General features: G+C 33.2%; 1 pseudogene; it reads right to left on the reverse strand.

The window, feature by feature from the left end:
• The window catches only part of LOC149782382 (hemicentin-2-like), a 72,569-nt pseudogene that overhangs the window by 27,548 nt on the left and 32,132 nt on the right, over positions 1-12,889 (reverse strand).

The raw sequence follows: 12,889 nt of genomic DNA on the forward strand, positions 1-12,889 counted from the left end.
TAGACATCTTCATTCAACAGCTAATTGATACTATATTTTTTCTGTTCAGAACTGTCAGTGCCTATAACATTTTTTGAGAATTGTAACAATGTAGAAGATTTTATTTCAAGACATGATTTGTGTCTATATATCATCAGGTAACTAATGTATTTTACATCTGTAACAGGTACGTATCCATGTCTAGGTTAGACAGTTTGTTATTCCTCATTAATCTCTAATTTGGATTATGATCGGAAGGTCACTGATAGCCTCTCTTCCCAATCTCTCTAAAGAACATCAACTGTATCATCAATTAGCCCATTTCACACTCGAAATTAAAGTTTGACTGGGCCAAACTTGAAACACTTTGCAAGACATAACGGCGATACCTATTCAAATGTTAATAATCCCGTTGAATAGTTTTACATTTATTGTATGCCAGACTGCATAATAAACCATTCACAAGCTCTCACCTCACTGTTTTCCAAATCAAATATAATACAGTATACACAAATAAAACTGTCATTAACAGCCTTCAGCATTAGAGCATAGTCCAGTCTTGATAATATCTAAATTGAACTTTCAAGTTTCTGTAACACCTAAAACAACAAATATAACTTTTCACTATGTAAGAAGGAACAATCTGAGACAAATCCTTCCATTTTTCAATACTCTTATGATGAATATCTTTACAAGTTTAAGAACTAAACAAAAATGTACCCTTTCTTTTGAAAGGATTTTGAAAGGCCGCTGCAACCTTCATTTGTAGAAATTACACTATACAAATTAGGTTGCCTCATGGTGCACCAATATGTTCAGCCAAAATCTGGTTATTAAACCTTGCCAAAAAAATATGGTGCAATTCTATCATCTTCTAAGCCGACTAACTTAATTCATCATCAAGCAATATGACTCACTCTGGAATCATTTAGTACATCACCATGTGACGGCCTTTTGGCTGAAGTGAATGACCCACCTTCATCATGTCCTTCAAGAATATTTTCAAGTTTACAATATGTCCTATATTATTTAGATCCAACCCTTTGAACCTTGCTTTTATCTCTGTTTTAAAGCTCAAATACAATCCAGAAAACCAAAACAAAACTCATAACCTTTGGCAATAGAACATATTCCAGTCTTGACTATACAAAAACTGATTTTTCAAGTTTCTATAACACTTAAGATAACCCAAAGTACTTTTCACTGTGCAAGCAGGAAAACATCTGAGACAAATCCTTCTATTGTTTAATATTATTATGATGTACCTTTCTATGAATTTACGAACTACACAAATATTTACACTGATGGCTCAAAGGATTGTGAAAAGACTGTTACAACCTTCATTTGTAAAAAGTACACTATACAAATTTCGTTGCCTCCTGGAACATCATTATGTCAGCTAAAATCAGGGTAATAAACCCTGCCATGACATATATTAGAACTATATCATTTTCTCTGATTTGCTATAAGTACTTTAGTCATTGCGCAATAAAAAGTTGGTAAACCCATTGTTGACTAGTTTTACCATTAATCATACCTAGCTGTATACCATCCACAACTCATAATACCGCTGGTTACCCAGCCATGTCAGTATTAAAGCTAAAAAAATGGCAGACTACACAATATATAATACCATACACTGATTGCCAAGATGGCTAAGTTTTAGTAGCCATCCAGTCCACTCAGACCCAAGGAGAGATTATAAGAAGTTATTGTTGAAGGTATAATGTCTCTATGACCAGTAACCCAATAAATGTCGCCATAAATCCAACACTTTTTCGAGATAATCATTGTGGAAGCCATAATGGATGTGATAACACTTGCATTTACGAACAATTGAGCATCATTCAAGGTCATTTAGAAATAGTGTTTACAAGTTTTGAGTTGGCAAATAATGTGGCCATATTGGATATAACAGCTGGAGCATTTTCATTTTGGACCCAATAGACCTTGCAAGAAGTCTTTGTATAGTAAAGACCGATATTGATAAGATTGGTCCTGTGATACCAAGGTTCCTAAGATGGCAGCAGTGGCAGCTAGACTGAAAGTGTGAGCAGTACCAATATTGTTTAGATAATAAGAAGTCTTCTGGGAAAAACATTGATGTTAATATGACTTTCCATGCAAGCATAGCAGGACAAACAAATTTAATATAACTTACAAGGCCACCCAATTTGTGAACAGACTGGCACCATTTTAAGTTTAGGTCAACAAGACATGATAAGAAGTCTTTCACCTGATAACCTCACATTGATATGATCATATGTTCTTAAGAAGTAGCAGTAACAAGATTTACTTGAAAGCTACTATGATGGTTGCCACCATTTTGATTTACTTCCAAGGAGCACTGATTTCTACAATGCAATGCTCATTTATACCAATTCACAACAATGTGGTAAAAAGATAACACTTGCTTATGATAAATAGGTTTACAAGCTGTGACTAAATTACTCAATTTTCACCAAACGTTCTAACTGGCAAGTAAACTTTGCAGAACAGTTGCCAGCAGGTGAAAAAGGAAATGAAGCAAGGTTCAAGCTGACATAAATGCTCCCAGTGTATGCAAAAATTTAAATATGTGCATGTGCAATCCCTGGTCCCATTCCAGAGGAGGCTATGAACCACGTAGTGACATACAATTAATGGCGGGGAGGTGGGAAATAAATGGGATAAAGAAATGGTGGAAACAGCAGATGATATTTCAACAAAAATGTGAAATTCTGAGTTAGATGTACCAGCAAAAAACCCCAGCAAAATGTGCTACTAAGTTTCAAAGTTCTTGGTTGTCAGAGTACAAATGTTTATTAGACAGTTACAAGACAGGAGATATGTTACATTGCAAAATGGAATAAATATATTACCATCAATATATTAAAATGTTTAACTAAAATTTAATTGATGATTTGGATTACAAGATGAAACTTTCTTGCCGCAAAAATAATTCTTGTTTTGGGAAATAAATGTTTAAAATAAATATCCATACAATTTTGGGAAAAAAAATAACTGGTGTATGGTGCAATTTATTTTCTAAAAATCTACGTTATTTATGTCCATTCTTTACAATATTTGCATATAAACTTTATTTCTCTAACAAGAGACCAGCAGCTGAATATAAATGTTTTAAAAAATTGGAATAATGGAACAAATGTGCACAAAGTTGGGTACATGAAATAATTGCTATGAACAAGGATATGCGTATCGTACACTGATTCCTCGATAGTTCAGACACAACAGATTCCAAAAACATTGATCAAACTATAAGCAAGGGTGCGAGTTAACAAAGGACCTATACAATCTAACAGAGGGATGGACGTCAATGGTGTGATGGAGAAGGTCAGCCTCCAGCACGCCTTTCTATGTCAATGTCAAACTGAAAGTATATCTTGATGTCAGACCCCATCACACATGAAACTTCCTGGCAACAAGGTGTAAATGGCAAACTGAAATGTTGCAATGTTGCCAGAGGTTTGAGTTGAGCTACATACATGCTTATACTATATACATATATATATGTATGTATATATATATGTATGTATATATATATATATATATATATATATATATATATATATATATATATATATATATATATATATATATATATATATATATATATATATATATATAAAATCCAATACATACCGCTCCGGTGGCCTAGTGGTTAGAGCGTCCGTCTCGGATTCGGGAGGTCGTGGGTTCGATCCCCGGCCGAGTCATACCAGAGACTTACAAAAATGGTACTAACAGCTGCCTCGCTTGGCCTTCAGCATTAAGATATTAGTGTTAGGACTGGTCGGCATGGTATCAGGATAATGTGACTGGGTGAGACATGCTACATGTCTGCGGCATCATGCCACAGTGCTAGACATCACTATAAACTGCCACATTGCAGACATCGTAACGATATAACTGAAACATTGTTAAGCTACTTTAAAAATCAAAATCACATCACACACTAATCCTATACATAATGTGATTTATAAATAAACAATACAAAGCATTGAAAACAAGTCAACTGCGATGATTCATAATCATACATTAGTTTAATCAATAAGGAAACACTGAAGTAGGTCATACATCGATTGAACGCGAGTCAGATTTGCTCTTCGCAAGTCATTTGATGCCTGAACTTGGACAAATGACAAATTGTTTATTTTAGTAGATCTTGTATGGTTTAAGTAAGAGTATTGTTTACAATTGGCCCAATTATGTCACCATGCATGCAAGGCATTGCTATAACGACTGCAGGGTGTTGTTCTACAGACTGCATGGAATTGTTATACACACTGCTGGGCGTTGGTTTTCTTTTATAAAATGTAACATCTTGTATGGAACTGAGAAGAAACTACCAACCTTAATATTAATGCTCAAGGTTAATTCAAAAGATCAACGCTTTTACACAAAAGAAGTACAATTATTTGTATTACTTGATTAAACGTTAGTGTAAAATGGTGCTGTCATTCCTGTTTAAATATAACAACTGGTATCAACGTACTGCATCCATTTTGAACACATGATTCATCTTGTGTATCTTCACGTGGACAGATCAAAATGAACTGACCAGTAAAGACAGACTATTTTGAAAAGACTTTAGTGTTGGGGTATGGGAATAAAAATGGCATTATATGACATAAAAGGACTAGTATTGGTGAACCAGTATCTGTCTTTTCACCAAACATTTATATGACTGGGCACACATTGATCATGTCCATAAAAGGTAAGTGTCTTCGATGGGTTTTTTTAAGCATTAGTGATGATTTTGATGACAACAGAACATATCACAATATCAAACTCATGTTCGATTTCAAGAGTATGCTAGCAAAGAAGGTACTTACTAACTAGCTTATGTTGGCTCCAGTTCTTTTCTGTGACTTTATCGTGGATTTATCGTTCATGCCTTCGGTATAGTGAGCTTGCATAGTTGTAGAATAAATACTAATAAGAGTTAGAATATTTAGCAGTCTTCTTTAGATAAAGTAAATGATTATTATCATCATCACAATCATTATGTTATGAATTATTGTATTTCTTTTTAGAACAGGAGAATAATTCCTACCTGATAATGAAGTTCGTCTTCTTAAGAACAGTATCAAAACAACTAGTACGGCTATAGCAGCTACACCACCACCAACTGCACCTCCAATAATAAAGATTTGTTGTGGATCAGTAGGCTGGTGTTCTTCAAGTTCTGAAAAGATATACATGTAAATTAGTTCTATGACTGATACTATCCCTGCTTATAAAAATCATATCATGGCAAGAGACGTCATCACTATCAATATCAATCTAAAAACCATCACTGCTTTGCTCCACTTTTTTACAAGTTTCAGAACTCAGTCAATGTAAAATATGTATAATCCCGAAGCGATCTAAGGGTCTTATGGCATAACCATAGAGTGTGCCAGTATTAACAAGATGAAATTAGAAGGCATGCACAAAACACATACATTTTAAACTGACTGTTTTACGACTAATATTAAAAGCATTTTCAAATTAATATTTACAAAGTTTGACTTTAGTAAGGTATTAATTTATTTTCTAGTCAATATCTTTGTTTCATAATCTACAATGAGTGCTAGTTAAATATTTCTCATAAATCTAAACTGCCATTCAGGTCAAAATATTACAGAATGCCTTTAATTTCACACCTATGGATAAATGCTTTCATAATGTACCATTTGGATAATTCCTGGATACCACATATTTAGAGGTCACATATGAAGTCCTAAACATTACAGCAAATCCAGACCTGTTTATTCCAGGGTCAGCAACCTACGGCACGCATGCCACAAGATGGCACATCAAGAGGTTTTGTGTGGGACGCGAAAAGCAGCCAAAAGCCCCTCGAGAACAAATTCATGACTTCATGAACACTCTGTAAACTGTTCATGCATGTGCATGACTGTTCTTCAAATGTTCATGATAGTTAATCTTATAAGTTCATGAACAAATGTTCATTAAAGTTCCAAAACTATGTTCACGAACACTTCTTGAATTGTGATGCATCATACATGAAATTCACAAACACACTGATGAACTTTTATGAACTATTAAAATATCTTTAAAGTTCCTGAAATGTAATGAACTTTGTTTATCAACAATTGAAGTACTCTGATACACCAATAATATATTCATAAAATATTTATGACATTTCGTTATCAATATATTCATAAAATGTTCATGAAAATTCATAATTTAAACTTGTCAATATATTTGTGAAATATAAAAAGGTGAATATCTTTTTAAAAAGGATATGATGCTGTATAGATGTTCATTGAGATATTGCATTTAATACTTGTGTACTTAACCAAAGTAATTCTGGATTAATATTGGATAATATTTTCTGGCCAACATAAATACAATGTAATTGCTATAAAAACTTCCAATGACTTTGTTCTAGCGTTCTCGTCCATTACTGTCATAAATTGCATATTATGTTGACTTAGAACAACCACTGGAATATGTAAACAACGATTATCCTGACTGGATGATTGTGAAAGAAGACTTTATATTATTAGTTAATATACGTACTATATTTCAGTAGCTGAGCCTCCTTTCCCCAGAAAAACAAAAGAACACCCAAACAGTTCTGCAAAAAGTACAACCTTCAAACAAAGAACATGGACTCACTCCCGTGGAATGGATAGATTAGATTATTTTCAATATCATTCAGTTTAAGTAAGTAGAAGTACAGATAACCAATAATGAATACTATGAAGGAACTGATAGGATGAAACCAAAAATAGGCTGAAAAGCGTACCCAGCCAGGATGATCAAAATTATAGTATCTTTTCTTGGGCATTCGTATCTATTTCAGAAGGAAGTTATGTAGATATTATATTGATATATATGTCATCATATTAGTTTTAACCAAGCTAATGATGCACAGTTTTTTTCAGATCATGTTTAAACTTGCTCTTGACATGTTTGAAAATCACTAAACATTATCATATCCTCCAGCCCTTTTTTGATCTCAATCTACAAGATATGGTACTGCATCTACGATAGAAATTTAGATATTCGGTATCGTTTTCTGTTTCATGACATCACTATTTCTATGATCTGATGTAATTTGCTAAATTAAGACACAAAAAAACAACTAAACTGGTACTGCATCAAAATGTACACAATACAGACACAAATAACAGAATGATGAAATCAGAATCAGTGATACGCAGCACGTTTTCATTGCTAAGATGCCAACTATTAAAATGTAAATTTAGTTTAACCATCACAATATTCCTAAAATGTGATGCTGAGGATGATATATGCATGAGGCCTAGTTTGATGTGTTAATGAGGATGTATTTTATTCGAGTATGTTAATTATTATAGTGAAGGTGCGAGAACTATGATACCAACTATTAAAATGTAAATGTATTCTACCATCACAATATTTATAAAATGTGAGGTTGAAGATGATATGCGAATGAGGCCTACTTTGATGTGATAATGAGGATGTATTTTTGGAGTATGATAGTTATAATCGTGGTGTTGCCACAACTATGATACCAACTCTTTAAAGGAAAATTATTGCATCATCACAATATTCCTAAATATGGTGATCATTATGATCAAGGGACTTGTACATGTATATTAACAGTTTCATCAGATCTCTAAATATATTGATGAAGTATTTTAAAAAACACAATGTCAAAGTGTATTTATACACAGTTTTGTTTTGTGAAAATTACTTAGCAATTAGATACTAGTTTTGAAAGTAATCTTACCATCATATACCAATTAGTACACATGTCCAATGTCATCGACATAGACACGTAAATAAACATTAAAAATCAAAGCACGTCATGAATTCTCAGTTATAACATTTAAATAATCCGAAGTTTTTAAAAATGGTGACTGAATTAATCTTAATAATTACATTTTTTAGTCATAAAAATACGTAGTTGTAATGCGTATTTAAATGTCTGCTAAATAAAGAATATGATAGTTTTGAGGTAATCGTTATGTGACCATAAAACATTATGATTGTATGTATCTATAGTAAACCCTGTAATAAAATGGTCGCTATCACACATACTTTACACTTTATTTTTTGCTGAGTTTGTGTGTTAACATTTCCTTTTCTCATGCAGTATTTTCATCCCATAATAATGCCAGTATACATGTCGTGAAGAAAGTAAGGAATGTGTTAATTGTTTCTACAAAGTTATAAAGAACATATCTGCCCTGATTGTGTAAAATTATGGCTGGAGTTATCCTCAAAAAGTAGATTATAGAGTCCATTCTGCCTTGAAATATAAACTTGTCCTGTATTACATCATGACATGGAGATCATACTTATGTTGGTCATGTCTGGAATATATAACTATCATTGGGGTAACTGCCTTATAATGTCCAATCTGATTTGTAGAGCAAAGAGCAAACAGATTGTACCTGGTCACTAATCTGATAATGTTTTGCTTGAAATCACATCATCTGACAGTTCTTCATTTCCCTTGACATTAAATGCATATATTCTGAAGTAATATATCGTATTTGGCTTTTGTTCTGTGATTGTTGTATTAAACAATTCTTCATCCTTTCCTCCAGGTACAAATGAAGCATTTTGCCATAATATGTTGTCCATGCTAATCTGAATAACAAACGTCTGCTGTAAGCCACAATGGAAACCAAGTAACCAGGAGATTGTTATTTGGTTCTACTGTAAATTACTTGAAATAAATTTGTACGGTTTTCCAGTTTCGCCTGAAACAATTTGTAGTAAATGCCATTTACATAACAGAAAATTGAATACATTTATTTCTAAGTTTAATATCGCATCAGACAGGGATACAGATTTAAACGTTTATCATTCAAAGTCCTGCATATAAAATAATAGTTCAAAGGATAATTAACTTTATACTGTATATATATATATATATATATATATATATATATATATATATATATATATATATATATATATATACTATTTGAGCATCATAGGCACCATTTGGTTTTATTCTAAACAAGGGAATATACATTACATTTGGACTTTTGAAAAGTACGGTTCATCAGATGCCAGTTTATCACAATAGGGAGGAACATTATCAACGTCACACATAACTCCTTGAATTAGAACAGTTTTACTATACGAAGATTTGTCAGACAAATGTAAAGTACCTGAAAACAAATGACTCTGAAAGCCCTATCTTAACAGGATTATGCATGGCATAATCATACCTAAGTGATAAAGAACATAACAATGGTTCATAAGTTTCCAAAATGTTTGAGTCCTAAATGTTGATTGAGATCTGGAAGTGTATGTGTGAGACGGTGATAAAGTTTTACGAAGTAACTACTCGGGGGAAAATATTGACAAATGAAACTTCGTTAGACATCAGCTGTGCAATCATAACTTATTGCTCAGTGAGATAGCTGAGTGGAAACTTTACTGACATAACATACTATGTGAGTCAGCTGTACCAGCAGATTATTCTAAACGTTGGAACTTTTTGTCATCAAGGTATGTCTTGTCATTACCTCTTGATTTAATATGAGATGTATGAGGGTATCGTTATCTTTATCAAACTACTTTACTAAACACCACTTTTTAAAATAGCTGGCTCTTTTTCCAAGCAATCTTTATCAGGCAGAATAGGGTTAGAATTGTAAATAAAACGAATTTCACCGGCTTCCTCATTGGTTATACAGGCTATTTAAACATAACCTTGTATATCTTAGGTATAAGTGAAAGAACCTTTAATTCCCTTTATTTTGATGTATGATTGATCGGTGTACTATGGGTTATAGAGTATGCAGTTTGGCCTTACTCCACATGTAAACCTTTCAAAAACGTACTTGCTCGACATTGTCATTTTTATTTCCTGAACTTCCGAGGAAAATTATATAAAAAAGAGCTGATCACTTTTATACATTTTATATGTTTGATAACTAATTCATTCCACTTTCAGAAGCTGGTATTACCTAGTCCGGCCAAATTCATTTTTATGTTCTAATAGCTGTTATGTATAGTGTACTTTAGACTAATTCAGGCTGATTTGTTTTGCCTCAAGGAACATATATTTTAGTTAGCAGTGTGCTTAGATCATGTTCAATTTCAAAAAGTGCAATATCCAAAGAAATATCATTCACATAACATTAAGGTACCATTATATATATATATATATATATATATATATATATATATATATATATATATATATATATATATATATATATATATATATATATATAGAGAGAGAGAGAGAGAGAGAGAGAGAGAGAGAGAGAGAGAGAGAGAGAGAGAGAGAGGAGGGCTTTCTCTCCATTGTGCACGTTTTAAATGCTAACATCTCCTAAAATATGTCACTCTCAAAAGTCCATAATAACTGGTGAGTGCCCCCTTTGCCATTCATGACACAGACTTACTGTGGTTCAAGTCCTATTTGCTCAACTGGACACAAAATGTGTCCACAAATGGAATACACTCAAGCCAATTTAATATATGCTGTGGTGTTCCACAAGGGTCTGTTCTTGGACATATTCTCTTCAGTATAGACACTCAGCCGCCTTAAGTGTCATAGATCATCATCCAGTGTATCACTAATTGTACGCTGACGACACCCAAATATATAAATTTAGCCACCTAACTGAAATTGATGCTACCATCCAGTTTGTAGAGAGGTGCATTTCTGATTTGAAATCACGGATGACATGTAACAAGCTACAGACGAATGATGATAAAACATCGGCCATTCTAATCAAAACATAAAGACTCTCTCATTCACACCCTTTACCTCAAACAATAAATATCAATAGCACCAAAATTAAATTCACACATTCAGTACGAAACGTAGGTATTACTTTGGACGATTCACTCACATTATACCAACATGTCATGAACATATGCAAGACTGCATATCCTGAGCTCAGACACATCAGCTTTATTTGCAAATGTATTTCAGTTCATGCCACCAAAGCACTTGTGTGTTCATTAGTACTTTTAAAACTGGACTATTGTAACTCGATTATGTCTGGTTCATCCCAATATCTACTGCAGAAACTTCAAAAGATTCAAAATACAACTGCTCAGATAATGTTTGGAGTACCATGGTCAGAGCACACCTCACCGCTGCGCTGTACCTTACACTGGCTATCCATTCGATCCAGAATCAAACACAACATTAATTCTCTAGGCTACTTTCCAATGACAGACTCCAGTCCAACATACCTATCCTATCTCACACATGTGTACACAGCAGCAAGATACTTACCTTCCTCTACTGACCATTGTATACTCATGTTTCCTACTATGAAAACAAAGTCATATGAACAACGTTCGTTTGCATACAAGGGCCCAGCAATGTGGAGCAAATTGCACACTGAACTTAGACACAAAGACACGGTGATCCCATTGAAAAGTGCTCAAGAAAGACCTATTTCGACTGCAAGAACAAGCTTAAAGACCTAATTATGTTTCCCACCTTAAATATTCTCAGCATGTTTACCTGTTTTTTAATTTCATGCTGGTTTTTTTTGCAATCATATCATTATATATGTTTTTGGGAGGGGTTTATGTTATAGGTGTTGTCTAATGTTGTAAAGCTTAGCCGCTATACAAAGTCCTCATTATTAGTATTTATTATTCAGGTTTGTTTTGCGTCTTTGTGCACATATTTTACTCAGTAACTGCTAATGATCTAATATAATGTATATTATTTATTTGCAGGTATCTATTGCTGATTTTGTTACGCATACATAGTTCACTTCCAAAAAATAGACAGTAAATATGTAAAAGCTATTCTGATAACTGTTCATTTAATATGTATCAATTTAGGTTCGGTCACTAAAACGACTAGCTAATTCTCCCACCCTTCTTATTCTTGCACAGCCAACACAGTATATACAATAGTTCCTTAAGCTGATTCATCTCAATGTAGCATAATGTTACATTACATCATTCAACATTCTGAACCTTGACCATCATGTCATAAATTAATTTCATTATATATACATATATACACACACTCCCTTACATAATTATCTTCTTTGGTAGATGTCAAATATAATCTAGAGAGGGTACCATATGATGGGGGGATATTGCATGTATGTAAATGTTCCACTTTCTTTAAAGGTTGTTCTATTTAATCATAAATTCAAAGCCCTTAATTCAAATTTCATGTAAAAATTACTCTCTGGTTTTATCTCCAATGTAACTTCATCAAATCCAATGATGTTGGTGACATTAACTGTGTAGTTCCCAAAGTCTTCCTGGCTGTTAATGCTGATACTGAAATTTCCTCTGAAAACCTTGGCTGGAACATAATGTTTGTACACTGGAAGGTTGTCTGTTTCAATCTCAACAACACTGTCTGCTTTGTATACTTTGTTTGTGTTTTCTTTTTTCAGGGTCACATGACCGGCATCTGTGTTAGAATAATAATCTAGCTGAATGGTAATGATTCTTCCAATACCACCTGTTACATTCTTGGGAGTCTTAAGTATCACTGGAGGAGCTGCAAGACGAGAGTCATATGTTTTAGAAAAATATATAATTTTCTGGAAAACAATTTAGTGTACAGAACATTTTTATATATGACATGGGGAATACTGGTAATTTTCTAAATGATTTAATAAGCATGATATAACCTATAATGGGGCATAGCCAATACTCATGGTATTTGCATGAATGTGGTGCCAACATATATTTACATGGTTCCCACACTTTTCTAAACATAAATGTCCAGGTCTTTACCAGGTTTTTTTCTCGGATGAAATAAATTTTGTCAAGGTTAACATGTGACAATTACTGAATGAAATTAACGAAACATTTGTATCATAAAACATGCATTTTCTAAATCTGAAGAAAGATGTTTCTCTTTCAAGACTCTCCAAAACATATGTCGGAAAAGATGATCATGTACAAAGCCACAAAATGAGTCACACAAAGCAAATCTGACTATATT

Source organism: Sinohyriopsis cumingii, chromosome 15 (genome assembly GCF_028554795.1).
Source record: "Sinohyriopsis cumingii isolate HCF-2022 chromosome 15, ASM2855479v2, whole genome shotgun sequence".
Taxonomy (NCBI): Eukaryota; Metazoa; Mollusca; class Bivalvia; order Unionida; family Unionidae; genus Sinohyriopsis; species Sinohyriopsis cumingii.